The 19,527-nt window shown below is 38.0% G+C and overlaps 1 long non-coding RNA gene across 1 annotated transcript in view; it reads right to left on the bottom strand.

The window, feature by feature from the left end:
- Positions 1-285: 285 nt before the first annotated feature.
- The window catches only part of LOC124383089, a 52,558-nt gene continuing 33,316 nt past the window's right edge, over positions 286-19,527 (bottom strand). Inside the window, exons 2-3 of the long non-coding RNA XR_006925212.1 lie at positions 1,180-1,309; positions 286-523 (exon numbers count right to left, since the gene is read on the bottom strand). This is a non-coding gene — a long non-coding RNA (uncharacterized LOC124383089). The remainder of the gene's footprint in view (positions 524-1,179; positions 1,310-19,527) is intronic.

Genomic DNA, 19,527 nt, shown 5'->3' with positions numbered 1-19,527 from the left:
AAAAAGATATACAGCAGCCAATGCACAGTAAATGGACAATATATTACTGTATTACACATCTAAGAAGCACATAGATACATATTGTAGGACAGTGTATATTTTTCCAACAAGTCAATGACTAGGAATCATTGACATTTCTAAAAAACCCAAGGGGAAGCCACGGTTGAGGTTAACATCATTTAGGTCATCAACTGTTCACTGATGGACACTTAAATGCAAAACCATTCGTGGCAAATGCAGCCCTGAGCTATTGTTGCAAACTGTTCTATCAATTCCAGTCCGAATCCATCTTCATGGTTCTTGAGTTTAACCCTCCAGAGAAACCCCATGGATCTTTAAGCTGTTCATGTGAAGCCATTCTCAGCTTATGGTTGAAGAGAACTACCATCCAGAAGTAAGAAGTAATTAATGAGAGGAGTATTCTATTAATAGTGTCAATCAGTTATATAAGATGAATTGTGACGTAGCCGGTGTTTGGTACGATTGGTCCTGAATGTCATGGTCAATTGTCAAATTCAAATACCTGGATCGAAAGAAAGAGAAAAACAAGCAATGATATACTTTGAGTATTTCAGCATGCTGAAGTCTTTATATACAGGAATGTCAAGTCTTCATTTGAAACTCATTAAGTTTTTGCATTCTGATTAACCAAAAGCATGACTTGTTTGTTCACGACTATCATGACTATCATTTTAATTGACGAAGTACAAAATATTGCATAATAAAACACGTAATATTATGTAGCATAGAATATTCCATTGTAAACTCATTAGTGTCTGAGATAAGTCCGAAAATATGAGTAATATAAACACGCCTGTGTAGGTGGCATGTGTGACACGGAATAAGTCAGCACACTAACATGTAAAGTGTGTGACTTTTGAGGTCAGTCGAGCTCACGCTAAAAGTGTGTGGGCGCAAATGAATTCAGAAAAGAGCACCATTAATGTGATACTAACGATTCGTTCACCGTTAGACATTCAGATCTCGTGGGCATCCGACCGTTTGCTCGTGGGCATCAGTCCATTGCTCTGTTCTTAATGTGCATTTGTTCCCTAACAGATAGTTCTTCTTTTTTTTTCTTGAAAGTGTCTTCAATCTAAATGAAAAACTCACAATAGGACATACAGTATGCATTGCTCCCGCAAGCTGCATTGTTCTGCGAGTCTGTGAGACACTCACTTCCCTCATAAAATGCTACATGATGAAAATGCCAATGCCGTTTGTCGATGCAAATCCCTGTGGGCTCAGTGTCCCTGTTGTCATGGAGATATAAGGCATTTCAGGGGTTCCGTTTCCTCTTGACAGTCGCCTGCAGGAGAAATAGGCGTCTCGTTTAGAACTCTGCATACCTGCGATTGTTGTGTGGGGTAAAAAAAGAAAAAAGAAAAACTGAAAGTGCATAGATGTGCTAAAATCCTCAAAACCAATAAATACACATTACACTCAATATCACGGTGGTACGATTTTTTTTTAATGTGTTTCGAGTTTGTGTTTGTGTGTGTGTGTGTGTGTGTGTGTGTGTGTGTGTGTGTGTGTGTGTGTGTGGTCTTCCGAATCTAGAAACTTCTCCCAGGATGATCGATTCAATAATGCAATGAACCGGAGCTGTCTGGAAAAAAAAAGAGAAAGCAACTGAAGGGGAAGAAGTAGTTATGGTTGTCATGGCAAACAAAAGTGGCCCCAAAAGTGATACCTGTCAAGCTTACCATAAAAGGATGGGTGATAGATGTGCGGTATAATTTGGCAGAAGGAAAGAGAAAAAGGTTTTTTTGTTAGCTTTGTGGAAAATAAGTAAGAACTCGGATAATAAGAACAGAATTGAAATTGGCTTAATAATCATATATTTAATGATATTAATGAAACATTTGACTGATGCCCTGAATGTGAGTGTTGAGAGTTCTGGCTTTTTCATAAAAAATCCAACACCTTGAACACTAAGCTACTATTTCCCTGGCAATACCACTTCTAATATTAATAAAAGGGATTCATTAATGATTTGTAGTTTCACTCATGATGAGTAAGTTTTGCCAAAGGTGAAAACCCCTGCAAAATGTAAAGATGAAAGGTGAGGCAATGTGGCGTTTTTTGCGACATATTTATTTATTTAGCATAAGAATAAAATATATACAAGAAACCCGACAAAATGAGATGCAGATGAGAGGCTATGAGAGGCAGAAAACCCAAGAGGGCTTATTTAAAGCCTCCACCTAAACAATAAAGAAAGAAAAAAAAATTATAATAACAAATATCTTATTCTTTTAGCTGCTCCCATTACTACTCTGTCCTCTACATCTGCCTCTTTCAAACCAACTACATGCAGGTCTTCCTTCACCACATTCATAAACCTCCTCCTTTGCCTTTCTCTTTTCCTCCTTCCTGGGGCTCCATCCTCAGCATTCTCCTACCGATATATCCCATGTCCCTTCTCTCCTCACATGGCCAAACCATCTCAATCGTGCCCCCAAAACATCCTACATGCGCTGTACCTCTAATAAACTAATCCATCCTCGTCACTCCTAATAAAAACCTCAACATCTTCAGATCTGCTACCTCCAGCTCCACCTCCTGTCTTTTACTCAATGCCACTGTCTCTAAACTATACAACATCTCAGGTCTCACCACAGTCCTATAAACTTTTTCTTCCTACTATCACAAATCACTCCTGCTATCACTCTTCTCCACCCACTACTCTTTGTCATAACTTCATGGGGTTACTAATCAACTTAATCCCCCTGTAGTTACTGCAGGTCTGCACATCTTCCTTATTCTTAAAGATGAGTACCAGCACACTCCTTCTCCATTCCTCAGGCATCCTCTCACCTTCCAGAATCTTGTTAAACAATCTTGTTAAAAACACCACTTCATCTCTCCTAAACATCTCCATGCTTCTACCGGTATGTCATCTGGTCCAACCGACTTTCCACTCTTCTCACACCCTCTCCTTACTAGTCAAAACATTTCTATCTCCATCCTTTATTGCTCTAACTTGCAGCACATACTTCCCAGTCAGTCCCTCTGCCTGGCCAATCGCTACAAATCCTTTTCTTCTTCCATAGTGTCCAACCTCTTATACAGCTCCTCATATGCCTTTTCCTTGGCTTTCGCCACATCTCTCTTTACTTGCTGCCGCATCTCCTTGTACATCTGCCTACTTTTCTCATCACTCTGTCGATCCTGATTTTGTTTCTCCAACCTCTTTCTCCTTATGCTCTCCTGCACTTCCTCATTCCACCACCACGTCCTTTTGTCTTCCTTTCTATTTCCAGATGTCACACCAAGTGCCTTTCTAGCTGTCTCCCTCATCACTTCTGCAGTAGATGCCCAATCATCCAGCACCTCTTCACCACCACCGAGCCCCTGTCTCACCTCTTTCCTGAATCTCACAATATACAGCCTTGATCTTTCAGTTTCCACCATCTTATTCTTATTTTTTTTTATCTTAACTCTCCCCCTCTTCTTCTTCACCTCCAAAGCCATCCTACAGACCACCATCCTAAGGTGTCTAGCTACACTTTCCCCCTGCTAACACCTTACAGTCTCCAATCTTCTTCAGGGTGCATCTCTTGCATAGCATATAGTCCACCTGTGTGCACCCTCCTCTGCTCTTATAAGTCACAAATTATAATAACAAATATGTAATGTGTAAATTAATTAGATGGGTCAAAAATCCCAGGAATAAAGCACTGCTGCTCCAGCACTCCTATGCTGTGATCTGTGGTGCTGTCTCTGGTGCTGGATCATATTTGTTCACATTTTTGGGTGTAGTAGCTTATTTATTATTTTACTCATCCATTCAATTTATGATCATAAATATATAAAATGAAGCCCAAAACTGGTCCAATGATGGTGCTAGAATATTAGCAACAGATGGCACAAATGTTTTCAAAATGTTCCTTAGACACTTGATCAGTGTGTGGAATATTACGAATGGAAGGATGTGCTGCAAGTTAGAGCAATAAAGGATGGAGATGGAAATGTGTTGACTAGTGAGGAAAGTGTGTTGAGAAGATAGAGGGAGTATTGAGCAGTTGATGAATGAGGAATATGAGAGCGAGAGACACTTGATGATCAGTGTGTGGAATATTACAACTTTTGATTATACGGTTCTGTGGACTGTCACAGATACCACATAGAGAAGAAGAAGACATTTATTATACATTATTAGATAAACCTTACTTTTATTTAAGATATCTTCATTTTGTATGCCTTTGGTATTAAAGTGAAGGGTAATTTCAAGGTGAAAGAATGGAGCGAACCGAAAGTGAGACACAGCTGAGTCACTGTACATTGAGTCATTAGTGAATTTCCAGCACTTGCTACTGGATCATATGCTATAAAAAAAATAAACATTTTTCATGTATTTACTCAATGTCAGTAAGTCTCCTTATCAGGCTGGTGGTGGATCCAGAAGCTACGCTGGCTGGATGAGCCATGGTCCACCATAACTTGAATATTTAATTGCAAAAGAACCACACCAAAACAAATGAAGACAAACTCACACCAATTTAGTGTCCCAAATCTCCAAAATAAGTAAGAACCAAGATAAAGATTATGTAAAACTCCAGACTGATGTATAACAAATTTGCAACTGATTGGACCTTTTTTTTTTTTTGACAGTAGGACTAGCTAAATGTTGGCCACCCTTTACATGACTGTAGATTTGTTAGTGCTAAAGTGTTGGGAGTAATGGATCAGAATGTTCCTTAGACCCTCCCTAATCGGTAAATTTCAGCACCGGATAGTTCTAGGGGCTGCCATATACAACCTTGCTAAAAAAAAAGAAATCTGAATAAAACTAGAGGCAGAAAAAGAATCGTAGTGTTTCTATACACATTTTCTGTCCTCCCCCTAATAAATATAGAAATAAACAAAAATATAGAAAATCCAGAAACCCGTTAAGCATGGGCATTGGGCTTGTGCTGAATGAAACGGAGATTGTGTCGGAAAAAAAATCAACTTTTATGACACCCAGGCTGTAATGTCACACATGCCGTAGACCCTGATATTACATCTAAAAACTCTGCGATATTCGGCAGCGCGTGAAAGTTGCTGTGGCGTCACTTCGTTCGAGTCGGCAATAGAGCCGGTTTTAAAGTGCTGAGGCGTCACTTTCTCACACGTCAATCACTTCTGAGAGCTTATTTCACCTTTAGGGAAGAGGAGGAAAATGTCAGAGATCAGAGCAAGGTTAATCCCTCGCTGATGGATGAGTTTAAATTTGCACACACACACACACACACACACACACACACACACACACACACACACACACACTTTCTGGCATGTATTGACAGGTAGCAATGGAGTCCATCAGCATGCATGCTATGAATAAAAGGTACCCATTTCTCTTTTTAACACACACACTTACACACACACTTACACACACACATGAAGCCACATCTCAGGCCATCTTCCCTACTGAACTGCATAGTGAACCGAGTTAATCCCTATTCATTAAAGCAAAATATCAGATGCAAACACGAAAACAAAAAAGTGAATGACTAATAAACAGCATGCAGCCTTCCCCCGGTGGTGTCGCAAACCAGTATAGGATGCTGGGAACGCATTCACACACACGAGCGAGCATTCATACACACATACGCATATCCACAGAGGCACCCTACAAGGCACAACATTTCTTTCTTCTCGTTCTCTTTTTAGTCTTTGTCTCTCTCCTGCATTTTTCTCCCGACTGTAAATGTTAAGCAAGCCGCAGGGAACAAGTGGGCGAGAAACAACAACAACTGAAGCGTTTCATGGAGGAGCTCGAAATCACCGCCATGCTTGAGATCGGTTCAATATGTTCCTCTTTCCTGCTGTTTATCTGCCTAGGATTCCGCATTTTGTATCAGTTTTATGCAGATCACTGTGTTGGAGGGATTTTTGGTTTCCATATACTAAAAGATACATTATATGAGCAAAAATTGGTGGACACCTGACTGGAAAATTGGTATGGGTTTCTTTTTTTGAACATCCCATCCCACATTTCCTGTTATAATAGCTGACTCTGTTTTTGGAAGATGTTTTACTAGATTCTGGAGATTTGTGGTTATTCAGTTACTGTACATGGTGGTATGGGAATGTGGTCATGATGTTTAATGGTTTTGAGGTTAGAGCTCTATAGCAGTAGATCTTCCATTCCAACCCATTTCAAGCAGACCTTCATGGAGCTGGCATTTATGGACAGAGGCATCGTCATGCTGAAAGTTTGGGTCTAATACTGAAATTTCATCCAAAGGTCTGCTATACAATAATTTGTGTTAACAGTTTGAGGAAGTCAGATGACCATATAATTGTTTAGATTAGATTGGGATTGGTCAACTAATCTTGCGCTGATTGGTGTAAAAAATGAAGGAAGCATTGGTAATTTGGTTAAATAATTAGTAAGGTTTCCTCTGAAGGTGATGCATGGCTGCATCTTGGACACACTGCGGATGCACGACGTCCTATCAAATTAGAACCACATTTTTTTGGTGCTAGAGTATTGGGAGCACTGGTTTGAAATTTGACCAGAATGTTACGGTTATAAGGTTACCCCCTATAACTTTGTTCCTTATAATAGGTTATTAAAAAAACCATTATCATCTGGGTGGCACCGAAATCCGAACTATGAGCTGATAAGTTTGTAATGTTTTATTGTAAAAATGCACAAAACGGTAACACACTGTCAGGCCCAGACGAACACAGGCGGAAACCGAAATTGCACTTTACGGGTTTTAATAAGTTTGTACTGAGAAGAGCAGGGAAAAGCACTGAAGGTACCGGGAAGTCAAAGTAATCCAGAATGTATCGGGAGATACAGACGTCGTACCAGGAGAGTCAATAGAATCCAGGAAGTCCTTTAGAAAGGTAAGGATAGTAGCGCCATGGAACGCCAAGAAAAGGCTAGGTCCACACGGTTCGAAAGAACGGGAAGTTCTACAAAGGTCCTTGGGTGTTCTGCCAGCATAATCTGTGAGAATGGACAAGGGTTTGAGGGAGAGAGAGCATTAAGTAGGCCTGGCTCTGATGAGCGCCAGGTGCTGGTACTTAGTAACATGGAGACTCACTCCTTGCGGGCGGGGTGTTAAGGAGAGGCGAAGCTTGTGGTTCCCTGACACACACATATATAAATCTAAAAACCTGGTAAGAAATATCTGAGAAACCAAGAAAATAGTCCATGAACCCAAAAACACGGAAACTCCAACAAGAGCAAAGAGCGTCTAGGAAAATAAAACAGCAAAATACCAGGGGTGACTCCGAAAGTCGAAAATTCAATGCTTCGATAAGAGGAGTTTGATATGATTACCAATCTTACAGTCGAATCTTTGCTGAGTCGTTATAAAACGAGGATCAAGCTATTTTGGTTATATGGGCGTCTTCATTGATTTCCCCGAAACCTCCAGTTTTTCTCCCAATAAGTTAATATACAGTCCATTATGATAACGTTGTAAATAAAAGCTTTTAATAAACTTTAACGTTCGTGAAAAAATCAGACTACCCGACATGATCCCCGATCTACGATCCGTGACCGACGCAAAAGCATCTTGGCAGGAAGGATTTCAATATTTAACAATGTCTGGGAGACTCTGTAAAAGGTACATTCAGTTCTAATCGAATTCTGAACATTAATTTTTTATTGTTTTTCAGTGCATCAATATTGTACTGTACTTAGAGGCAAGATTTAACAATCCTGATTCAACTATGTAAATCCTTAGTCGAAAACACTTACAAAACAAAATCATCGATCGGAAAGCACAGGTTACAAAAAAACAGTAAGCTTAAACAACACTATTAGAGCACAATCCTACAAAAACCACATCAGCCAAACTGCCACGCAACAGCCCTAAAAGCAGAACTATTTATAGTAACAAGCACCAGGTGGAAATGATTGGGGGAAATTGGGAATATCCAGGCGCCAACTAGTGGCAGGAACCGAAAACACGTGAAGGCATTACCAGAAAAAACCCTCCTGAATCCTGGCAGATTCTGCCTAAATTATAAGGCCAACTTCAAGAGCTATTAAAGCAGATGTTTTGATGGGCTGTAATAAACTCCACAGCCAGAAGAAGAAGAAAAAAAAGTGTGCACCTTTCATATGCACCTTTCATATGCACCTTGTGTACTTTAATATAATTCAATATAAAGAAACCAACAATTAATAAGGAGTAGAAGAAAAAAAAAGATGATCATTGTTTTCTTGAAGAATTGTATATTTCTTCAAGATATTTTGTGAGCTCTCAGTATGAACGGTGAAATCACTGAAAGGTAAATTGGATTAGAAATGGAGTGGCAGCTGAGTCACCAAATTATCGTCACTCAGGAGTCCTTATTATGGTATTGTTTCTGACTTGATCCTCTGCATACCATGATCCAGTTTACCTCTATGATAATCCCGAAGAGAAACATCTCTCCAGCTTAGTGTAGTCAATCCTTATTTCTCACTGCATTGCTGAACCATTCTTTTATTGTCTTTAAACAAAGGTATCGTTGCTCCTGACTTCACTCAGTCTCAGCATTGACTTTGGTGGCAGATGACAGTACAAGATCCTGCACAAATATTTCAATATTTTTTCTACCCCTTAAGGAAATGACCTTTATTTCCTCTTTGTCAAATGTAGACCGAATTTTCTTTCTACTGAGTTTCCATTCACCTTATTCACCTTTCTCTTGCAGTTTGACCTTCTCTTTCAACACTATGCCCTTAAATACCCTTGCTGGGCATTTTTGTACCATAAAACCAAACACAAACAGCAATCAGACCGAGTTATGTTCTCCACATCATCTAACTAACCGCTGAATAAAGTGCCTTGTAAAAAAAACTACCGAACGGATCCAGGTGCAGGTTTTTCGACTGCTTTTTATTAGCACAAAAACAAGCAGTCGGAAATGTAAATTAGGCTCAAGGTCAAAAAAACAGGCAATAGGTCACACGATGAACAAACAGGATAATCGAGATGAGACAAGAATCGGAAAACGGGAGGCAAGAACGGGTCAAGATCAAAGCAGCAAAACAAGTTATCAAGGCTTGGTATCGACAGGGACAAATGCAATGAAGTGTATACTTTGCAAAGCTCACAAAAAAATTGTGTGTGTGTGTGTGTTTGTACGGGAGTTCAGGGAACAGAACGCTGGAGTGAATTGAAACAGCGGTTCTTAATGGCCATGTTTGCAGGCAGCAGTGTTCCCAGAGTTTCCGACATTATGAAATAAAACAACTCGGGAAATCTACAGTCCCGTGGTTAAGACCTTTTTGAGAGCATTAAGGATGAAATTTAAGACCTACAAACACCACATCAAAAACACACACACAAATATGTTGCATCATTATACTTGCACTTCCCAATCCAAAAGAGATTCGCTCCAAAAAACAGAAAGCTGATTGGCTGCTGAATGTTGGGCTCATTTGTAGTCGTAATACAGCCAATTTCTAAATGAACAAAACAAACCTTCTGTGGAAGTGCTTTGGGGCATTTCAATGAGCATTAGAAGTAGCTATGTAGGGGTAATTATAATAATTCCGGACAATATTCAGAAGGAATTGCAAATTGTATTTGCGATCGCGAACAAACAATGACCACCGAATTTCAAAGAAAAAAAGCAAAGTCCGTTTGCAACTGTATATCCCGAGTTTTTTTTTATGAGTTATGCCCATGTCATATTTAAAAAGCAATATTAATTATCACGTTAGCTTTTTCACTTTCTCTGAATCGCGTATGTAGCCTGCCAAAACTGCTGTCAATCAAGTGTTAGGGGCGGGTCTATATTGTTGAGAGCATTTGTATTGGAAAGTGATGTCACTTGGCCAACAACGGAAATGCCAGTAATTGACAATTTTTGCGGAACGATTTGAACAATAGAGGTGGTCGGTGAAATCGTAGAGGACATTATGTTGCTCGCGCAGAAAGTTGATGACGGTTCATACTTTACATGGATTACAGTTTTCATAAATGTTTAAGCGATTGAGCCTCCGCAAAAAGAGCTTGATTGACAGGCGTACTCGTCATGGTGGCATGGCTAATCGGACATAGCAATAGTAACTAAGGAGGGTGGGTTTTATGTGTGTGTGTTTGTTTTTGCAACAAAAAAAAAACACCTGTCTGAAATAATGAAGACGTAACTATAGTGTCATTTTTATGCAACATCGCATTGTAATTGTCCTTATTTTTTTTAAAGGAGTGGTCTAGACATAATTAAACAAACAAAAAGAAAAAAAAAACATTCCCGAGAGTGTTCCTCAAGAGAAACCTGGCAGGCAATTAGATTTCTCAAACTGCCAAAAGTTAGGCGCTGAGTAACAAAGCGTATTTGAAAGTAAAATGCGAAAGAAAAAGAAAAAGAAAACGCGTTTTGATTTGACAGCTTTTTTTTATCAAATCTTTTACGGGACAATTCGTTCCATGTTACAACAAAGAAAATAAAAAAGGTGTTCTTCAAACAAAGAGATTTTTTTTTTAATTAAATACATTCAAAGATGGCAAGTGTATTGTAATTTCACACTCATTTTATATTTTATTTTAAATTTAATCTGTAATAAAATTGTAGCCCCCGTTAATCTACATACTGCACCTCCAGACGCACAAAATGTTCATTTCATGTTATGAAAAGTGCATCTCAAAAACCACCAAATAACACAAAATACTGTATAATTACACAGTCCATAAGCTCTGTTGAAGAGCTGATGGCATTCTTCTTCCATATTAAGTAGAAATTATATACATTCCAGCATTTGCAGCAATTATATACAAGCTGTTGTATTATACATCAGAAGCACACACAGTCACTCAGATACTGATTGGAAAAAAACTGTATCCAATCACAAATATACAGACTTTTATCTATTTGCACTTTGCTTGGTGCTTGGGCTACAGTAAGCCTTGTTATTTAGTGTTTTTTTGTGTTATTATTTCTATTTTTACCTTTTTAATCCTGGTTTCTGCCACTCAAAATCAGAAAAAGAAGCACAATCTGCATCATGTACCAAGTTAGTAATCAGATAGCTAGCTAGCTAGCTAGCTAGCTAGCTAGCTAGCTAGCTAGATAGATAGATAGATAGATAGATAGATAGAGTGCAGGATCAGCCATGATACAGAGTAGAGAGGGTTAAGTGCTTTGCTCAGGGGTGGTGGTGTTTAAACCTCGACCATCAGTAACACAGAAAAACCAATGAGAAACACATTCCTTTGTGGTAAGTTATTGATCTACGAATCTAAAAAAAAGGTGCATCCAATCACACATGACTTTAATTCATTCACTCTGTGTAAAGTATACGCTCTGTTTCCTAAGAGCTCAGATTATACAAAATCTTGTTATTGAATGTTTATTGCTCTGATTTCTGCCTTTTCTCACTTTTGATTCACATCTTTCTATCACACTTGACTCGGGTTTTCTCATGGTCCCGATACGGACTCTTTCGCAACAATCATCTGCAGGCTCGTGAATTAGTCATTAGAAACAAACAACCGAGATACAGAAACATTTTTGTCCGTTATCGCACATGACATAAAATATGGATCGTGTTCCATAAAAAATTCATCTTTAAACATGTTTCAAAGGGCCGTTTCCACAGTGTTTACATCTCACACAAAAGCAAATTTCTCTAAGCAGAAGAATACGGGCATGACCTTGTGTTTGCAGCCAAAAAAATGGTCAGGCTTCCGAATATGTATTCCGCGACAAGAACGGAGAAATCGCTGGATTTTGTTGTAGAATAGAAAAAAATTAATGACGACATGAATGCAGTACACATGACTACATTTTGATCTGAATTCTGGTTATAGGTTGGATGCTTGTATCTGATTGGTTTTCATATATCAGCAAATGTGACAATACTGTTAACGATCAATATCATAACGGATAATAGTAATGGCCGCTGTTCCCATAGTAACAGCTCATCTCACAGAGACGAAGCTCTATATATATTTTTTAATTTATACATATATTGTATGTATGTATGTATGTATATGTACAGAAATCCAAATTTAAATCACTATTTATAGGGACCTCATTTTGGGTTTCAATTCTTCCACATGGACACTTTGACAAGTATTTTGTAGGATCATATTCAGGTGTATGATTAACCAATTATCCCAAGCAGGTGCTAATTATCATCAATTTCTTATGTAGGTTGAGACACAGTCATTAACTAAAACAGAAACAGCTGTGTAGGAGGAAAGCCGGGTGAGAAAAAGCCAAACTCTTTTCTAAGGTAAGGTTGTGGAAGTCAGTTTCATGTCACAACTCATACAACATGGCAAGGCTGGTAGTTACAAGTTGGTATCAAAAAGTTTTGAGACTAATGGTGTAACTGGTGCTATTCTGACCATGTGCGTTACCACGTATCATGGACAAAAAGTTAGAGCAAAGATGACGTTCTGTGAGAAACTGCTTAAATCTACCACAGAGACGTTTGACATGACATACATTTGACATATGGCGATGCTGCGACAAGTCGTTGGAAGATTTCAACAACTCTGGAAGTGTTTTTCGTGGAAGAATTTTGCCTGAAAACGAGGTTTAGCAACTCAATTATTCACAAAAACATCGGAACTGGGGCAAAAATACCCGCTAAAAAGTGCTACAAAAACCAGTGCAACAGTGTAGCATGGTGGAGGTTTCCTTGAAAGTTTGGGGCTACATTTCTGCAAAAAGAGTTGGAGATTTGGTCTGGATTAAAGGTGTTTTCAATGCTGAGAAATACAGCCATCCATAAGGGAGGCATCTGATTGGCTGCAAATTTATTCTGCAACAAGGAAATGACCCCAAACATACAGCCAATGTTATTAAGAAATATCTTCATTGTAGAAAGAAAAAAAAAAAGTAACAGTTTTGGACACCCTAATCTCAACATCATGAAGAAACAGGAGGATATAGAAACAGGTGTGGATGATTTGTGATGTACAGGGGAAGCTGGGAATTGTAGCTTCTACGTATCCTCTTCCAGCTTTTCTGATTATATAGAAAAAAAATTAAGCTTTAACCTATGATCCAAAGTATCTTTGTAAAACTTTGTGGTGCGTGATGTAATAGCTGATTTAAAAACTTAAAATCATGGTGTAAAAGACTATATATTTCAGGGTTTTTTTCTTTTCGCTTAGTATGAATCATGAAAGATAAAAAGAACCAATCCACTGGAATCTAAGAACCTTCAGAAAATAATTTAAATCCCCTAAAAAATAATTAGCTATATACTGAAATCTGGCATATTAGCAAACCTTGTGCCAACTCTGCCACTCAGGCGGTCTTTTTGCATGAGATATGTCCAAGCCAGACGATCAAGCTAAAACTAACGGCCATGTTTGTTCGAAATTAGTGTTTCCTGACAAACCTGGCACATCACACAGCATGATACGCAACAGATGCTTTATCCTACTATCTGACAGATGATTGTTTAAAGCTGGCGGTGTTTCAACAGCAAGTAAAGTAAAAGAGTGTTATTCCAGACCTTGGCTGAGTTGTAGCATTTTTGCCAGATGTCGAAAAAAACCTTATTATATTTCACAATAATTATAAATCCTTTACCATTTCATGTTTTCATTTTTATTAGATTTAATGTACATACATATCTATTTGTGCAAGTATTCTAGAATTTAAATATATATACACAACTGTATAGGGATTTGATAACACAATTTTGCATTCACTTGAACTTGGAAGCCCACACCTGTTCCAGCAGGGCACAAAACACAAAGCATACCTAATGAAGATATATATGGTTTACATGGTTCTTGAGTGGGCTTCTAAAGAGCACTGATCTGAACTCTGCTGAACACCTTCGGGATGAATTGGAAGGCTGACTGCACCCCATGCGTCCTCACCTCACCTGTATCAGTACCTGACTTCATTAACATTCTTGTGGCTGATGAACACAAACATCCACAAGAACCCTTCAAAATCTAGTGGATCATCTTTCCCAGGAGAGTGGAGGGAATTACAAGAGCAAATTGGGACTAAATGTGAAATGCAAAGCTTAAGAAGCACCTGGATGTCCGCATATATATAGTGTTTATATAAAGTGTGACTGCTTTAAAAAAATAAGCGTTTGGAACGTTCAATTTATCAATTAACAAAAAGGAAAATAAAAATTAAAATCAAGTCAGTGTCTGATGTGACCACCCAATTGTTTTGTTCATTTTGCACAATTTCCACACATGTCAGGGATCTTGTAGGATCAGACTCAGTTGTGTGATTAACCAGTTATACCATGCAGGTGCTAACAAGCCCCAATTTCATATGTAGGTTAAAGCAGACTTATTCATTTACATTTGCGGCATTTAGCAGACGCCCATTTCCAGAGAGACGTACAAAAGTGCTTTGAGTCTCTAGAAATGAATAAATCTACACTGGTACACCAGATTACAAACTTAATATAAATGTAACTCTTAAATTCTACAAAGCAAATTTGAAAAGTGTTAATTTCAGTGTTTTAGGAAGAGGTAGGTCTTCAATCGTCGCTTGAAGATAGCCAGGGACTCCGTTGTACGGACATCTAGGGGAAGTTCATTCCACCACCTTGGTGCCAGAACAGAGAAGAGCCTTAAAGTATACTTACCTCTCATTCTGAGAGAAGGTGGTACCAGTCGAGCAGTGCTGGAGGATCTCAGACAGCGTGGTGCAGTGCGAGATGTGATGAGGTAAGATGGCGTTGGTCCTTTTTTGGCCTTGTAGGCAAACATTAGTGTTTTGAATCTGATACGTGCAGCTACTGGAAGCCAGTGAATGGAGCACAGCAGTGGGGTGGGGTGGGAAAACTTGGGCAGATTGAACACAAGATCATGACACATTCAATGAAACAGAAACAGCCGAGTAGGAGGTTTTAGACTGGGTGAGGAACAGCCAAACTCTGTGAGTACTGCATCAACAAAGACTCTCCCAGGCAAAGGACTCAAAGCAGACTGAGATTTCAAGATGTGCTGTTTAAGCTATCGAGGTCGAGGACCGTAGATCTAGTGGTCTCTGAGAAATCGTGATCCAGCAGATGAAAGAGTCATCATGCTTACTTTTCTTCAACATCGGAAGCTATACATACAGCCAATTTTACTAAGAATTATCTTGAGCATAGAGAAGAACAAGGGGTCCTGGAGATCATAATTTCGGACCCCACAGAATCCCGATCTGGCAAGGATCTGACTCAGCCGACATCCGTAGAAGATCTCGTTCAAAGTTTAAGATGTTTGGAACAACCTACCTGCCGAGTTCCTTCAAAAACGTTGTGCAAATATACCTTGAAGAATTGATGCAGTTTTGTAGACCAACTGTGGTCACACCAAATATCGTTTTGATTCAGATTTCTCTTCCGTTCATTCTGTTCTGATTAAAACAAACTAACAGTGTGAAATTTCCAAAGCATTGTTTATTTCGCAGCATTTATTTCACAACTGCCTACAAACGTTTGCACAATACTGTGAAATCACCAATAGACACAATCGAATCAACTAAATCAAAGACTTCAATGTCTTTATATGTATCTTGGTACTGTAGTATTAATAATAATTCTGTCAGATTGTGGGTGGAGAAACTCTTCATCCACAATAGTACTCCTGAATAGTACTTTTGAGAGTAAAGACAGAGCCAGAAAGTGAGTTTATAGCTCGTTAGAGCCAGTAAGCTTGAAACGATCGAATGAAAAATAAAAAAGAGAGTTAAGAATGCAAAAACAAAATTCATTCTCCTACATTAGCATACTGATTGCTGTTTATACACAGACTACTTAAGCCCTAAGAGGCCATGCATCATTTTCTTGTGGTTTCATGTTCTCATGATATTAACAGAGTTCAAAATGTTTGCATGTGATCGCAGCTTAATTTTTCTGTTCAGTCGACATCATTTTATTGTTCCGGATGCAGGAAAAGCTTAGAGCAAATCTCGAATCATGAATAAACAAATTCATTCGTTCCTTTTGGTTACCGTTCGCCAAAACGATCGTTCGAATTCGTTCGATTGTTTGTTCCGTGGGACGGTTTCTAGAATCTCGGCGCAAACTAGTTTTGACAGAGTGCTCATGAATGAAGATACAATTGAGTGTAAAATAGTTTTCTATGCCACGTAAAACATCCACCAGTCATTTTTACACGCTCATGTATAGAGCATTGTGCTAGCAACAACACAATAACAACAATACGGGCTTGTCTAGGTCTATTTTTGGGCTTCTCTTTCTTGTTCTCCTCTCAGTAAGACTCTTATAAGACCTGAACGAATGACTCGAGCCTTTGTTTTGCTCGTGAGTAACAATTCCCTGTTTGTACGGAATCAGTTGCGCTCAAGTTTAGACTCAACACCAAGTCTTAATCAGTGAGGCTTGTTCTTTATGGGACAAAACCATGAAAACTATTTTTTCCAAACTTCTGGATGGATGGATGGATGGATGGATAGATGGATGGATTTGTACAGGATCAGTTGCGCTTAAGTTCAGACTCAACACCAAGTCTTAATCAGTGAGGCTTGTTCTTTATGGGACAAAACCACAAGAAACTATTTTTTCCAAACTTCTGGGTGGATGGATGGATGGATAGATGGATGGATGGATGGATAGATAGATAGATAGATAGATAGATATAGAACTTTATTAATCAAAGGGAAATTGCAATGTTACAGCAGCTAGTTCACAGTCATACAACAACCCTACAACAAAATTTTAACACACAAAAATGACACTACATTTTAAACAGAAACTATATATACCAACCTCCAACCTCTCAGAAACAAGCAAGTAGATCGGAACTCTAAATTGCTTTAAATGTACACTATATAAACAACAATATTTGTATTTACTGACTATTCCATCCATATGTGATTGTTCCTCAATCTTTCACAACAAAGTTGGAGACCCACAATTGTACAGGATGTCACATTTACACAAACTAGGAGACCCAAACCTGTTCCGGCATGATGGTCCCCCTGTGCACAAAGCCAGCTCAATGAAGATATGCTTTATATGGGTTGGGAGTGGAAGATCTCCTGCTATAGAGAAGCTATAACTCCAACCCTATTGAAGACCTTTGAAGCTGAATCCTGGCTGCACCCCATGCTTGCTCACCTCCATCAATACCTGATTTTCATCAATCCCACCTTTCTCAGAAGACTGGAGTTTAATATCACAGCGACCAGGGATTAAATGTGTAATGGAATACAATGTTCAAAGAGCATATTATGGTAAAAAAAAACTAAAATGACTGAAGTGTGCTTTGATCATGATAGACATTGATTACTGTGTTCACCACCTCAAGTGCTACTTCCACCCACTGATGGGAGCGTTTTCGTTCTCCTCATGTTTGGAAATAACACAAAGATTGTAATATTCCCCTGCTGTTGGGAACGGGCCAAATGTAATAATGACTTGACAAACAGGGGTTTGGATTTTTTTTTGTTTTTGGCACAGTAGCAAGAAAAAGCAATTAGCTTTGCTCCAAGTCTTAATAGTCCCTAATGATGAGTGAGGTTAATGGTCGTGCTGTGCATCGTCGTAACTAGCGTGCGCACTCTGAGCATATTTATCACATCAGATGTATACGAGATTGTAAAAAAAAGATTTATTATATAAACATTTGTCATCTTTTGTACGAACACACATGAGACGATTCATAGAAACCTGCAGGAAATCTAAAATATGGTAACTCTGAGGGGTTACATTGGGCTACTAGAGTTTTGTGAGATATGAACTAATTATTGATGTACTGTAACTGCTTTTTTAGCTTTGGTTTGACCTGAGATGGGTTAGTTTTATGTATGTTAATCCTCTATCTCTATATAAGTTTGAAGGGATTTCGCTCGTAAGATAACGTTCTCGATAAAAACTGATAGAAACTTCAACATAAATGTACACTGGGTGGATTGCTCCGTGAAGCAACACAACTGAGTAAAGTGATAAAAGCAAGATGAAGCAAAGTAGAGAAGAAGGTCTTGCTGGCCCTTTTGGCCAGCCACTGATTATGTATGTACAGTATAAATATTTATAATTGCACATTATTAGAATTTATGAGTTTTCTATCATACCTTTTTTGCTCTGGTATACAGTAGGATGATACATTCAGAAGAATGATAGTGAGCAGTACTGGTGATATGTGTAGCATCAATGTTTATCATGATAATATGCGTATTTTTATACTGTTTCCAATTTTATTGCCTTCTTTTCATCACCCTGGTGTCAGATCTGGTATCATTTTTCAGTTTCACTTGGGTTCTCTATGTGCACATAATATATATGTCTACTGTTCAGGATTCAGGACTATTTAAGCATAAAATTTGACATCTTTCTTCTTTTCTCTTTTCCTGTGCAGACACGAACCAAACCTGAAATGACAATGTTTCTGCTCCTTCACCCTTCTGTCCTCACTCTTTTTCCTTTACGCATAGATAAACACGCCTGCCTCCACCGGTTCTCACTCAAACCCTTTCTGAAAAACACCATCTCATCCATAGACGGCCTAATGGAGTTATGATGTCGTCGTAACAGCAGGGCCAAGCGAGAGGCTCGAGGAGAGGACAAGGAAACGCATTTAATTTCTCTCCAGATCACGAAGACAAATTCTATTTACCGCTCGAGGACAGGGGGAACGAAGAGAAACAGCATGCGAGGGAAGAAGGGAGGAAGAAATGAGCGAGTGATGGAGGGCATTAATAAGTCATCCTGACAAACCTCATTCGGAACTTGGGGGAAGGAAAAACACGCTTGAAACGGGCAGTATTTATTTATTTATTTATTTGTTTGTTTTTTTTCTTTGCTCCCTTTTATCGCAGTCTATGTACCGATGCAAAAGTAATTGCACACAGCTGCACTTTATAAGGAAATCCTCTAAATAGGTCCTCAGGAATGTAAATGATGTAAACATATGCACATTTTGTAAATTCACCTTTTATTAAGATAATTTTAGTTCTATATTTTTGTAAATATTTTTTTCAAACTGGCATTTTTGAATATATTTTAAATTTTTTAATTTTTTTTATATTTGTACTTTTTAGTTCTTTTCACTAAAGACTATTTTATATATATAGTATTTAGTATATAGTATAAGTATATATATATATATATATATATATATATATATATATATATATATATATATATATATATATATATATGTGTAAAAAATAACCATGTTGTTATATATAATATATAATAAATGTAATTCATGCATGTAAGTAATAATTTAATTAATTAATTTGAATAATTGAATTAATAAATCTTTTTTTGTTTATTTTTAACACCAAAATTAATAAATGCAATGCACACAGACAGATTTGATCAGTGTATAAATAAAATAAGGTTGCCTCATTTTATAATAAACTACACAGTAAACAACCTCTTACTTTTTTAAATCTAAAAAACTAATAAAATTAATTCCAACATATAACAACAAAAAAACATTCATATACATTAATTTGAGAAATTTGAAGAATCCCAACATACAAAAAAAAAACTATTTAAACAATAAAAAATAAACACTTGTTTAGCTTGGTAATAAAAATTAATAGCTTGCCGTTTATTTATTTCAAAACGTGCTGCCCCTCCGTTAATTGTGCGTAATTAATACCAATCAACTATTCACACAC

This window comes from Silurus meridionalis, chromosome 3 (genome assembly GCF_014805685.1).
Source record: "Silurus meridionalis isolate SWU-2019-XX chromosome 3, ASM1480568v1, whole genome shotgun sequence".
NCBI lineage: Eukaryota > Metazoa > Chordata > Actinopteri > Siluriformes > Siluridae > Silurus > Silurus meridionalis.
Note: the sequence above shows the minus strand (reverse complement) of the source record. Positions and strands in the feature narration are given on the sequence as shown.